This window comes from Hippopotamus amphibius, chromosome 8 (assembly GCF_030028045.1).
Source record: "Hippopotamus amphibius kiboko isolate mHipAmp2 chromosome 8, mHipAmp2.hap2, whole genome shotgun sequence".
Lineage (NCBI taxonomy): Eukaryota > Metazoa > Chordata > Mammalia > Artiodactyla > Hippopotamidae > Hippopotamus > Hippopotamus amphibius.
Genome location: NC_080193.1, coordinates 134,354,394 through 134,369,309, shown reverse-complemented (window position 1 = coordinate 134,369,309; position 14,916 = coordinate 134,354,394). Strand labels below are relative to the sequence as shown.

General features: G+C 37.9%; 1 protein-coding gene across 20 annotated transcripts in view; it reads right to left on the bottom strand.

Moving 5' to 3' along the window:
* PKP4 (plakophilin 4) overlaps positions 1-14,916 on the bottom strand; it is a 236,260-nt gene that overhangs the window by 108,734 nt on the left and 112,610 nt on the right. The gene's annotated exons all lie outside the window — the stretch shown is intronic.

The following is a 14,916-nucleotide window of genomic DNA, read 5'->3' as shown; positions in this document are numbered from 1 at the left end:
AGAATAACAGTCTTCGCTTTAAACTTAAAAGATATGGATCTTTATTTGGCCTTTTTTTGGGTTCTAATTGGGGTCTTCAAACAGTATTTCTGCTACAGTGATGTATTACATGTAAGGTCCGCAGAGTCCTTACTCGATGTGTCTATATTAGAGACACACCAACCAATATAAGTTCTTCATCCTCAACAGCTAATTTTTCCATCCCTCATACTGTATGTTAGCATAGCATTAAAAAAGAAAAAGGTAAATTCCTGTGATGAGAATCACTTGACCATATTTGATACAAAGCCTTTCAGTTGTTAAGAAAAAAATCATTACAATCCCACAGAAAAGTCTTGCTATATTTAAGAGAAAAAAATAACGAAAAAGTCTGAGCCATAATACAGAATTTAAAATTTTGTATGAAAAAGCTGGAAAGATTGTCTCAAGAAATTATATTCTTCATTCTATGATGCATCGTGAAGGTTAAGTATTCTATTCTAGGAGAAATGTTTTAGCATTATTTGTACTTATCTCATTGTTATCTTGACAGGATTTTAATAAATGGAAAGCATGCCATGCTATAAAATATCTATAAATCAAATCAAGTATACCCTAAAGGCTCAAAGCCACAAATAACATCTCCAATAATACCTCGAGCTCCCTTGTGCCGTATTAATTCCTTCTAGGAACTAATTAGAAATAAAACTACCTTAGTTTTGTTTATAATAATAAAATTATTATGGACAACATATTGTTTATGACAATGTGTATTTGTTTGCCATGCAAACAATTTAACATGCAAACAATTTAACTGAAAAGTGTTTTAACTCCCTGTGGAATTGGGCAGATGTGCAATTACTTGACAGCACTGGCTGTACAAATTCTATAAACTATTCTTACAATAATTCTTAAGAAGCAGTCCGAGAACGCCTTATTGCTTTCTGATAGTGAGTCCTTTTTTAATGAGCCCAGTTGGTGTGGGTGTGTAGAGCAGTGCCTGAATGAATAGCTGGCCCAATAACGTTGCGCAACAGGATCACAATGGGTAAGTGGGGCGCTGCCTACCTCTGCTCAGCAATTCCTAGACCACAGGCTTTTGATAAATGTTTGGCAACAAAAGACTAGATAGATAATAATTGCACAACATTCAGTACCAGGCTAAGATCATTGATTTTAAGGACAAACAGTATTATGTTTACTTTACACTTAGTCTTCCTTTGTCCTTGAACAGCACCATAGTTTTTGGGATACACTTCCATTCTTTCCATTCTTTTGCTCAATTGTCTTGTCATGCACCTCTTTTCCTGGAAGACTGGCTGCTTGGATCAAGCAGGGCCAGGAAAGGACCATCTGTGAATCTCAAAATATTCCCCAAGCCATCACGTAGCTTTTGTGTTCTCAGTTCAGCGGCTACTAGGGATTGAGGGCTGGAGGATTTTCTTCATTTTGGGATGGCCAAAAGTTACCAGGGTAGGATTAAGACATGTTTCAAATCAGAACATTAAAAAAATTTCCATTCATAGAAAAAAAATCCATTTAAGTGGAATTTTTTATCATGTCTGTAGCTGCCTATGGCCTTTTGAGCATCCTTTCAAGGAAATGGCTGGGAAATTTCCTGCTTGAAGGTAGAAGTTGGAACTTAATGTCCCGTAATTCCTTCCCTCAGAAGCAGTGACAGGTGACTCTTGGCTCTGCCGAGAAGATGCCAGACTTGGATGCTGAAACCAAGATGCTGACATCAGGAAACATGAAGCTCGTTTTTTCTTTTTTTCACTTTCTTGCTGTACTCCCTGCGGTAGGACTCAAGGTCAAGTTTCTAACATGGAAATGACCTCCACACAAACTATGTTTACACTTGGTGGCAGTGGCAGTGTTTACTTGATTTGGACACTGTTCCTTTGAGCTTAGTCTCAAAGTCTGTTCTCCAGTCCTGGCAACAAATGTGGTTAATTCACTAATAACCACCTAATAAGCACCTTTTTTCCTGCATAATTAGCTATGTCAGTCTCTTTTTCTTGCAACTAGAAACTCTGACTGATGCAGCTCTAGAAACCACTTACAGTTGTCAAGTTGCCAGAACAGCCTCTGTACCCACAATGCAGCTACATTTCTTTTAGAGGTTGGGTGATTCCTTTAACACTCATATGAAGTGAGTAAAGTCCACACCGTATCCCTCCTGGCTGTGGAGCCCATAGTATTGAACACCACCGGCTACTTTTATTAAAACCATTTTACCCATTATTTGCCCACACTTCTCACAAGTAGGACATCATTAAAGCCCAAAGCAGACTCTCAGAAAGCCGTAAAGCGTGGAATATGTAAAGGTTACCTAATACCTCTGGATATTTACAAGTAAAATATATGCATGCTGTGTTATAAAATTATTAATACTACTTCTACAGAATATAAACTGAACTCCCACATGTGACTGGCACCAAGATGAACGAGCAGGATGTAAATATTTGACAATTCTGTTTCTACTGGCTTCTTAGATTGACTGATGAGGAAGACAGTATTACACAGTCATATAAAAACACATCTAATGATTTCCAAAATAACACTCATTAAGATGGTTATGCTGTGATACCATCTATAAATTTTATATTTTAATATTTTATCCTCTAAACATTGCATGTGAAGGTTGAACCTTATAGTAACATCCAAAACTGGGCATCTAAATTATAGGGGGATCCTTTGAGAAGAACAAGGAAATAATGTTAAAAGCATTTGCCAGTGATTTAGTACATGATAATTTCCTCTTAAATTCTGTCAAACAAGACTATAATCAAGCTTAGAAAGAAAGTCAAGGCTACTAACATGCTATAAAGACGGAGTCAGTTCACATGTGTTTGGAAGCTTTTGTTTATATTTACCTCATCTCTTTCAGGTAGGTATATTGATAAATATTCTCTGAGAGTCAAGGGAATAGAAGAAAACAAAGATTCACTTTCGTGATCTTGTATGGCAGACAGAAATGCATGGCCTGAGGAGGCCAGAGGAAGGACTTGCTGCCCCAGTGGTCAGTGCCTTCCGGGGGGCCTCAGCTGCAGAGAACCTCCTTGACCAAGGAAGTTGAACCCTTCTGGGCAGACTGCATGCAGCCACTGACTGAAATGAGAATATAAAAGCCGGGCCCGGATTTGCTTCAGAGCTTTCCGTGGGCTTGACTGCCGGGTATAGTATTTGGACCTCTTCCCTGCCCAAGCTTGCTTCTCCCTGCCCTCTCCACAAGCGCTGATCTATAATAAATACTCGGCATGCAAAACTCCACTTCAGTGAGAACCCAACACACGGCAGTATTGTTTTTGGATTCCTTTTATATAATGACAGACGTTTTCTCTACTAAATTTTCAATACTGTGAGATTCTTTAAATGTACTCAAAAAGTATACACAATAACACCATGAGCTTTGGCAAACCTGACCCAGCTCTAGCAGATCTTACAATTTCGCTACATTTGCTTCCGGGTTTTTGAGAAATAAAATATTACAGATACAATGAAATCTCCTGGTTTCTCTCTCCTGGATCTCATTTTTCTCTCTCCCTCCCTCTCCAAAAGAAACCATTATCTTGAATTTGGTGTTTAATAGTCACATGAATATTTTATATGATTCCTGCTCCATGTACCCAGGTCCATACCTAATATATAGTACTGCTTTGCATATTCATACAATTTATATCAATGGTATACTACACCCAGTACTCTGCAGATTGCTTTTACTATAATATGATTTTGAGATTTATCAGTATCAGTACACATAGATCTAGTTCATTTATTTCCACTGATGAACAGTATTCTATTGTATGACTACAGCACAATATATTCACATGTTCTCATAATGATGAACCCTTGGGCTGTTTCCAGTTTTGTGCAATTATAAGCATGCTGCAAAATAAGCATCCCTGTATAAATCATCTTGTGCACATGTGCCAGACCTCTCCAGTAGAGACTTGGATGTGGAATTGCTGGGTTGAAGGCTATGCACATCTTCAAGTTTACTTAATAATGATTACCAAATTACCTTCTAAAGTAGTTATACCAATTTACATTCCAGTCAGCAGTGTCTGAGAGTTCCAGTTTCCGTACATTTTCACTGATACCGATTTGCATTTTGGGGCTTATATTTCTTTCTTTTCTTCTTCCTTTTTTTTTGTAATCTGAGAGGCATCGGATGCTATCTTGCATTTATTTTGCTCTGTATTTCCCTGCTAATGACATCTTTTCATATGCTTATTGGCCATTTAGATACCTTCATCTCACAGGTATCATAAACTCTCGGTGGGGGTGGGGGAGAGACTTTTCCCCTACTTCTGGGGGACAGGTTTCTCAACACCCTTGCACTAATGCTGTAGCTTTGTAAAGTTTTATGTTTGGGCAAGGGGTATCTCATTAGACTGCCCACCTTGGACAGCCCTCAAAGGGCACATGGCATGTAACATTGAATGGCATGCTCAAGGTCACCTTAGTTTGACACATACCTTCAGGTGGAAGCCAGGTTTACTACTTACTTAGCTTAGGAATCCTACTTACATTTTGTTTCTTGTTTCTGTGAGTTCTTCACTTTCTTGGCAGCTTAGCCTTGCTTTTAAAAAGAATTTAAATATTTTATTCAGTGTACATATTTAGGCTCTTTTGGGGGAAGACTGGTTAGGGTTTTGAATATGCCGGAAATGGGAGTCTCCATAGCTTTTTCATATTTTCTCTTAATTTCTCTGAGCTATATTCAGGAGGAATTTTTCAGTATTTCTTTCAATTCGCTATTTCTCTGTTTGCCTTGTTAAGGGTTTATCTCATCTTTTATACTTTTTTCCAACGACAATATTTTCCATTTCTGAGATTGGGTCTTTTTCATACCCACCTGTTCCTGCTGCTCACTTGGAGTGAAACTTCTGTCTTCTCCGTTCCTATTTAGGTTTATCTTTACCTAAACTCCAAGTACCTGGACCCTAAAAGAGACCTTAAATTGGTGATTCAGTGTTTCTTTCAGACAGAAATAATACTGCATACCTAGTTATGTCTCCTGCTACTGGTTTCCAGAAGCCCAGGAAGCTTTCAGCATCAGGTCCTTCCACTGCCATCTCTTTCAACAAGAGGGAAAAGCTCCATCCCAGACTGCAACTTCAAGCACTCTGGCACTGGCACTGAAAACAGGGCAAACTTCACCCTCCTGTGGCCTCCTAGCCCCTCTCACCCTCATTGAATCCTCACTGATGGCCAGTAGGGACACATCTCCTGACCTTTTCCAACTGTGCCCTATGGAAGCCTCATTCCAGTTTGCAAATTCTGTTTATAAACTCTTCATCTGTTACTCAGAATATTCTCCATCTCAGGGTTACTAAGAAGACTCTCCGCCTACAGGCTTTAACTGAAATGTAGCTCTTCCCTGAAAACACTGCTTCTGACCTCTCTCTGGTGAGGACTACGCATTCCTCACACAGCACAGCTGCGGTGCCCACAGCAGGGAGCTGGCCTTCCCCTGGCTCCTCACGACCTCTACCTACAGCACGAAGTTGTATGTCATGCTCCTGCCTGTCCTCCTGCCAGTAGAACCTGTAATCGTACTCCCTCTTACAGTCTTACATGAGTACGCTGTGTTCTCTTTTTCCTTAATTGCTACAGACCATTATTCTTCCAAATGCGTGCAAAAGCTCCCTGGGGGTCATGCCGTCCAACTACAGTTGCCCATTTGTATCACTAGCATCTATTTACTTCAGGTTGTTCTAACCCATTCACTAATTCAGGAGTGGCCGCAATAGTCACCACCACTATGATGATAATTAAGAAACAGCAGTAGGCTCTCCTATCAGGCATTAGTGATGATACCTTCATCTTCCTTCCCCATGTTTACACTAAGCCTCAGCCCTCTTCCAGGCCTGGTGGGGGCGTGTCCCCTTCATGCATAAGGCCAGCCGCTCCACGCCCTCTTGCCTCTTCCGGGATCTTGCTTCTCTGTCCTGAATCGTTCCTCTTAGTTTAATGCTTAAATCCTTCTCATCAGAAAACATCTTGATCTCAGGACTCCTCAATCTCTCTTTGACCTATACTACCTTTTATTAAATATTTCTCTTTAAATTGACTCCTTTTTAAGACAGTATCATCTCAATATTAAAATCACTGAAATCCTTGTTTCTAAAGCTTTTATGTAATTTTCTTAATATAAGTTAAAATGCATAACTTTTAAAAAATAAATTTATTTACTTATTCATTTATTTATTCATTGGCTGAGTTGGGTCTTTGTTGCTGCACGTGAGTTTTCTCTAGTTGCGGCAAGCGGGGACCACTCTTCGTTGTGGTGTGCAGGTTTCTCATTGCTGTGGTTTCTCTTGTTGTGGAGCACGGGCTCCAGGTGTGCAGGCTTCAGTAGTTGCAGCACATGGGCTCAACAGTTGTGGCTCGAGGGCTCTAGAGTGCAGGCTCGGTAGTTGTGGTGCACGGGCTTAGTTGCTCTGCAGCATTAAAATGCATAACTTTTTAAGGTGTTCATCTGTGTATTAAAAACCCACTCACATCAGCAGTACATGTACAGCACACCAGGCAGACAACATACCTTTCCATGCCTATACATCTCAGCAGGAAAGTACTGAGTACTGGTTAGAATGAAAGAAGTAAACTGACATGGTCATTATTTGATGCAATTGGTGCTTAAGTCAAGAAAGTATTTTTTATTTCAATCACTGTTGCTTAAAAATCTTCCAATAATAAATAATTTACTTTTAAAAAGTTTTATATCACTTAAAGATCAATTACCACTGAATACTAATATGTTAGATTTTTAAGGACCAGGGGATTTCACAGGATATGTCCTATCTCAGGACCTACTATTCCATTTTTTTCTCTCTTTTACATGTTAAAAAATGAGTAACTTATGGTCATGATCATATCTTTGAGGCTCTTGAGTCAGGCCTAGGGAACTACTTTAAAAATGAATATTTTAAGAGCTAGTAAGAGGGGCTGCCTTGGTAGCACAGTGGTTAAGAATCCGCCTGACAATGCAGGGGACACAGGTTCGATCCCCGGTCCAGGAAGATCCCACATGCCATGGAGCAAATAAGCCTGTGTGCCACAACTAATGAGCCCATGTGCCACAACTACTGAAGCCCGCGTGCTTAGAGCCTATGCTCTGCAACAAGAGAAGCCACTGCAATGAGAAGCCTGCTTACCACACTGGAAAGTAGCCCCCGCTAGCTGCAACTAGAGAAAGCCCACATGCTGTAATGAAGACCCAACACAGCCAATAAATATAAATAAAAAATTTTATTTATTTAAAAAATAAATAAAAGAGCTAGTAAGAAGTCCTCAAAACATCCCAGAGACCATTCCCTAATCTAGGCTGATACCAAAACCAAAGCAGTCATATTTTCACAGGGTCCCTGAACTTCTCAACCTTGAAATAACCATCTAGTAGCACAGAGGTGATCATATGTCCTGACCTTCTATCATAGTTTACTTAATAATTGACAAGTTATTATTAATTCTACTTGGTAGTTCCTAAAAATCATACATAATCAATTATAAAAATGCTAAGTATATGATGTTTAACCCCTTTGTATTGACCAGATCCTTTTGTTAAATAGAAACCCTGCCTTTCTCAAACTGTGTACTCAGAAACCAGTGTCCCACTGTCCCACAGGTTTGTCATTAAAGAAAGTGGTTTAAACCTTTAAGTAGGTTTAAAAAAAGCTGCCCAGAAGATTTCAGATCTTGGACGTTCACATGACAATAGCATATTAAAAGTTCTCAGACATCTACCAGTAGGAAATCGGCTTACCTTTGTAAACCTGACGATTCTTTGATTTACTGAAACTAACCATACTTTTTCTTTTTCAAGGAATAACTATTAACATCTCAAGAAACAATATTGCCTTGCAGAACACAATTTAGGCAACAAGAAAACTTCAGCTCATTTTTATTGTATTTCAGGATGGTTGAACTAAGGGGTAGTATCCTGTATTCTACGTTAAAAAATAACTGACACACTGAAAAACAAAATTTTAATTACTTTGGTCCAAGCTGAATATTTACAAAGGGCAGATCACCACAAAGGGTTAAGCTTCAGATGGAAACTCCTGACCTCACACCACTCTGAAGACAAGAAAGGAACACATTATTAGGATGCTTCTGCGGGATTAGCTATCCTCATCTATGCCCACTGCTTCTTACATTGAGATCTTTACGATAACAGAAAAATACGAGATACAACCACCAATCTAGATAATATTCTAATAGGAGATGATCAACATTCAGATCTTTATTGTTTTATCCTACTATCAAACCACAGAGGATTACACCAGGTTTTAACTTTGATATCTATCAGTTTTAATGAAGAAGAGAGAAAATAGCAAAGCTTACCACATGCTCTAAATTTATATTCTAAAGCACAAGCTCTTATCTGTAACTGTGTCACCAAAGCTCCTTTATTCGGAAATTAAAATAAAGAAAGAGAGGTTTACATTAAAACACACTAATGAAAGCTTTGCTTAGAGTCATGTGTGGATGAGAAGGTTGAGGCAAACAGGTAAAAGCTCAAGTTTTTCCTACAGCATCACTGACGGCTTTATAAAAACTTGTCTATCCACCAGTAGCTCACTGCCACTGGCTCTTTAATCTCTTACCTTGTGATCTCTGACCTTGAACGGGCCTGTGTACAACAGTGATGTCCAAATCCACTGTCTCTAATCAAATTCAAACCAGTGTTTTACCTGAAGGATGAGCCAGGGCCCACACCTAGCCATACCACCCCCTGCCTCTTGGGTTGCCTATTTCTCTGCTGCAGTGGTCCTCCACATACAGGCCCCGAACCAGCAGCTTCAGCATCACCTGGAAACGTCTTTGTATCACAAGGAGTCAGGTCCAGCCACCGGTGCTTGAACAGGTCCTCCAGGAGATTCTCATGCACACAAAAGTTCCAGAACCACTGACTTGATAGACCCACCATTCCTCTTTTACTCAGGCTCAAAATGCAAGTGTTTTCATCTTTTCATCATTTTCCCCCTTCTCTTATTCCCCACTCCTCACACATAAAATGCTTTCCCAAATCATGCCACTCAACCTCTCTACCACTATTGAGTCCACTCCCTTCCTTGCCATTCCTGCCATTACTACCCTAATTCGGGCTCACATTAACTTTTGAGCCTTCTCCCCACCATGGTGGTAAGTGGCCTCGCCTCTGCTTTTCACATTTCTTCCAGATAAATCTGTTGAGGGCACAATACTACTCATCAATAATCTCTGTTCTTTTCTGAGTGTTTCCTGGACTCCAGGTTCTCTGCTGAGCTTTAATATGCATTACTTTGTTAACTGCCTACTCAGCCTCCAAGGTAGTGAAGGTCACCCTCGTTCACAGAGGGCTGACTTGCCTGAAGTCATTCAAATCCAAGATCTGAATCACATCAGTCTGACTTCTAACCCCATGGTGTTAACCACTGTGCACCATGGCCTTCACATCCAACCTCTAGTACAACAGATAAACAGTCAACTCAGCCTTATTTTAAGAACCTGTGCAGTCTACCTCCAATTTTTTTTGGGGGGGCAGGGGTCTCCTGGCACTCCCTCCCCTTCATGCACCTGGGCAGAACTATTCATAATTTCCTGTACATTACCACTCAGAGCTTTTTCTCACATTGCTCCATCCACCTGAAATATCACCCTCCTGTGTGTCTGGAGTCCTTTACCCAGCCCTTGGGTAAAGCACTTGGCCATTAATGTGCTCGATTTACTAAGCTGAATTCTCCTTAAAGAACAAGGAAATCTATATTTCATCCATCTAGCTCACTGCAAACCCAGACAAGAAAACCCTGCTAATTCATTCAGGGTGAATTTCACATAGTATAGTTTATTTAGCATGTTATAATTGATCACATAAATTTTTAAATTGATTGATTCTTGAGTATTTTTATATAAAGACAGGCATAATATATTATGGTTGATCCTTTATGAGGCTCTTAAGGCATTTCAAATGTAATAATAATCATATGCTTACAACGTAGGTAAGGGAAATTAGAAAAATCAGTGATAAAAAAGGATTTTCTACTTTTATTTAAAGTCACAGAGATATGAAGGCAGAACTGGAACTAGAACCTGGGTTTTCCCACATTCTGTTGACTGCTCTTTCAATAAATCAGCTCTATCAGAGATTTCGTATTATTCATGGTGGCATGGACAAATAGGTTTTTAAAAAAAAATAATAATAACATGCATAGTTTCCATGGCATAGTAGCTTAATGTTGTTACTATGACTTACTCCATGCTACTGCTTCTCCTCCCCTCACTTGCTTATACCTGTTTCCATCTGCCAAGTTCCCTGATCTCTCAGGTATCATATCCTGCCTCTCAGAAAATCAGGAGTTTCCCAGCCTTGGCATGTCATTTTTGAAAACCTGTCCACCAGTCCACTGACACTTTAAATTTTTAAACTAGAAATGCCTTCCTTTATTTCCATTTACCTTCTCTCCTAAAAGTGGAATGTGTGTTTGTATGAATATACATGTACATAAATATAAATGCTGGATAAGTCTTCTACTAGTTGAGGTTTTACTAACGTATGTTTACTAGTCGTCAAACAAATGTTCAGTAAAAGAGCTACAACGTGAAAAATGGATGCCTGGAGTCAGTGTCAGTGGCAGTTGTCAGCGACAACTCCTGTGGTCATTTTCCAACAAGGTAGGTATTTGGAAGAATTAACGTCAAAAACACAAAGGAGATTTTCTTTAAAATGTAATGCCTTGAATATCTGATTAGACGTTACTTTAAAATTCATTAAGAAATTATGAAAAACAATAAATGACAACATTAACAATTTATCTGGTTTTCTAGTACATTAATATTTCAAAATTAGTAAGACCAGTGATGCATATCACCTAATGTTTGATGCTTGTTTGAGAGCTAATTGACTTCTCAGATGATCATAATGGATATAAATCATTATTTGCTGAAACGGAAAAGTGAGAGGAATGAATGACCAACCTCCCACTTCTTCTGTGCGGACTAGTTGTTGCAAACACAGCAAAGAATATGAAAATGATAAGAGAAACACAAACAAGGCTAAATTTAATCTTCTTTTCTTCAGTAGGTCTAATAAATAGCACTAGGGAATAAGAGGCTAATTTTCAAAATGATTAATTTAAGGTTTGGTTAGTAACTTAATGAAATGTAATGGGGAAAGAAAACAAATACCGTCTAGTGCAGGTAGCTCCTGTCTTATGGTTATATTTTTAAAATTACTAGGCTACTTCTACAGTTGTTCCTTCTGCTTTGCAGATATTTAAAGACCAAAGTGTGGGGGAGTGGGGAGGTAACTGGAATAAGAATATACATGTATTAGCTGTGCTCTAGTCAAAGGGTTCCCTGAGAAGTCTTGTTACCCAGCTCAAGAGATACAAGAGGTATTCAATTGTTTTGTCTTTTTCACTTTTTGATTTTACATTTGATTTGTACGGTTTCACTAACATCATTTGTTTCTAAACCTCCAGAAATCGTCCTGGGGTTCTTGAGAAACAAGGTTAAGAAAAATCAATGTATTATTGATAGCCACAGGACATCTCTCAACTCCAGAAAACATTAAAGCCTTGAGACAGAACTGGGGCATGGCAACGCGTCTGCATCCAGACTCATGCCCATCCTTATTTTCAGGTCCACAAGTGTTTTCATACTCAGTGTCCCTGTTTTTCTCTTTGACTCTCCTGCTTTCTCCCCTAACATCCAGCTCCTTCACAGCTTAGCTAAATAGAAAAGCAATTAAAATTTGTTTTATTTTTAAAATTTGTCATCAGTAGCTGTATTTTCCTTACTTAGCTGAAAAAGCAGACAAGTTAAATAAGGTTACTTTTTACTTGTGTTAGGTCTGTACGGCTTTAAGTAGAAAACTAGGAAAAAGAAAGAAGAAAAACTTCTAAGAAAAAAGTGCCACATTTCACTATATTCCTTTTATTGTTCATACTAATTTACTTCCCTGAAAGAATCTTTAAATTACCATATTTAGAATTTTTTCTCTTGCACACGATATATGCTCATGAAATATCACAATCTGCTTATGTTTAGAACAGATACAACTTGATATCAAATGTCTTACTTTCTTATTTTTTGGTAAGTCCTAACACTAGGTACCACTGAATGAAGGCCAGCTATGAGCCAGGCACTCTACATATTTTTTTCTCTAATCCTTACAAAAGTGCAGGCCACTATTGAGTTGAGCAATCACAGGGTGGAAGAGGCAAAATAAATGACTCGCTCAAGGTCACATAATTAGTAAGTGAAGAACTGGGAACTGAATTCTAAGTGTTTGCTCTTTCTGTTAACAGGAAGCTGAAAAAACTGAGGTTGTCTCATTTTCTATTCCTGAAGGTTATATTTAGAACTATAATTGACTTCATTGCTTCAAAACTTTTTTTCCCAAATCAAATAAAGCCCTGGAATGTAATAAGAATTAAAGAACCAGATGCTAGTATATATGGGAAGTTACTAATTATGACAAAGGTTGAATTTCATTCAATGGGAAAAGAACTGCTGGTATAAGCAGAGAAAACAAAGCTAGATTACCACCTCAGACCACACATACATACATTCTATAATAAATGTAGAGGAAAAAACCCAGTATATAAAAAGATGACCTAGGAGAATTTTTTTTTTAATTAATTTTTTTTTTGGGGGGGGTACACCAGGTTCAATCATCTAGGAGAATATTTTTTTTCAGTTATCTTTTTTAAAAAATTGAAGTATAGTTGATTTACAATGTTAATTTCTGTTGTATATAGCAAAGTGATTTAGTTATACATACATATATATATATATATATATACACATTCTTTTTTAAAATACTCTTTTTCCATTATGGTTTATCATAGGATTTTGAATATAGTTTTCTGTGCTATACAGTAGGGCCTTGTTGTTTATGCACCTTAAATGTAATAGTTTGCATCTACTAACCCCAGATTCCCAGTTCATCCCTCTCCCTCTCCCCTCTCCCTTGGCAACCACAAGTCTGTTCTCTATGTCTGTGAGTCTGTTTCTGTTTCATAGGTAGGTTCATTTCTGTCACATTTTAGATTCCACATATAAGTGGTATCATATGGTATTTGTCTTTCTCTGTCTGACTTACTTCGCTTAGTATGATCATCTCTAGCTGCACACATGTTGCTGCAAATGGCATTCTTTCACTCTTTTTTATGGCTGACAGTATTCCACGTGTATATATGTACCACATCTTCTTTATCCATTCATCTCTCGATGGACATTTAACTTGTTTCCAAGTTTGGCTACTGTGAACAGTGCTGATATGAACACAGGAGTGCATGTATCTTTTTGAATTAGAGTTTTGTCTGGGTATATGCCCAGGAGTGGGACTGATGGATCATGTGGCAACTCTATTTTTAGTTTTGTAAGGAACCGCCATACAGTTTTCCATAGTGGCTGTACCAACTTACATTCCCACCAACAGTGTAGAAGGGTTAGGAGAATATTTTCATATACTTGGGATGATAGAAATCTCCTTAAAGGAGACAACAAATCCCAAAATCATAAGGGATAAAATAAGCATATTTAACTACATAAAAATAAAACTTCGTGCTCCAAAAGATCATGCAAAGTCAAATGTGAGAGAGAGGAATATTTATAACATCTAACACATAACAGACATTTAAATTCTCATATAAACAAATTTACACAAACAGTAAAAACAGGAAAAGAGTTATCAATAAGCAGTCCATCTAAGATGAAATGTAAATGCTAATTAAAATATCAGGAAAAAAAAGTTCACTTTCATTCATGAGGAGAAAGAAAATCAAATAACAAGATGCCGGTTTTCAACATATTGGCAAATAATTGAAGAGCGTCCCATCCAGGGCTGGGGAGGAACACTTGGAGAAAAGGGCACAGACACATATTGTTCATGCTACTGTGATTTCTTATTCTAATCTGGTAACCTCTTTTAAAATTACAAATATATATACCCCATGACCTTGCAATTCCACTTTTGGATATCTACTCTGCAGAAATAAAAGCAACCATATACATAAAATATTAATTGCAGCGTTGTTGAAACAATTTGAAAATCTATCTATATGGCCATATTTTAACAAACTATGGAATCTTCACACTACAGGTAATAACTACTATATATATGGTTGTTAAAAAGAATGAGCTGGACCTTTACCTGTTGCCTCAGAAGGACCATTACACGCAATTAAGTGAAAAAGCCAGTGGAAAAGCTGAGTGAAACACAACGAAATAATAAAATGAAAAACCTCTATATGGGTTAGTTTGAGCACGGAGAAAACTAAGATAGGAATATAGCAGATCAGGAAGACTGGTTACTTCAGGAGGGTGGGAATGAAAAAGGGATCAAGATATTATTTATATTTATCTTCTTTATTTATTTAATCTTCTTTATATTGTTTCACTTTTTGCAGCTAGCAAATGACTTCTTTAAGTAAAATCTAACCCCAAGAACTAAGAAGAAAGAAAAAAATAAGAGGGCTAAAAAAATACAGTTTAACTAGTCCCAGGACAGATCCTGCTTAGGACACAATCCAGTTCCTGGAAATGGTATTCTAATTGAGAGAAGAATAGATGTTTTTACCTTTTTGAAGTTATAAAAGTACTTTAAAGGGGTTCAATAATATTCTAATGATCTATTCAAATAAAGAGCAACAGCACTTAGATTTTCAAGTTCTTGGCATTGGTAAGGGGGTAGAGAAAAGGTGCTACAGGGATGTAAATTGGTGCAAACTCTTGGGAGGGCAATTTAATAACACCTAAAAAAAAAAAAGTGTACCAACCTATTGGCCCATCAGTTCTAATGCTAAGACTTTGAATATACTTGGAAAGGTACACAAAACCAGCCAATCAAATAAAACTGGAAACAACCTAATACCCATCAACGAGGGACTGGTAAAATATATTACATACATCTATACGATGGGACTCCATGCAATTGCTAGG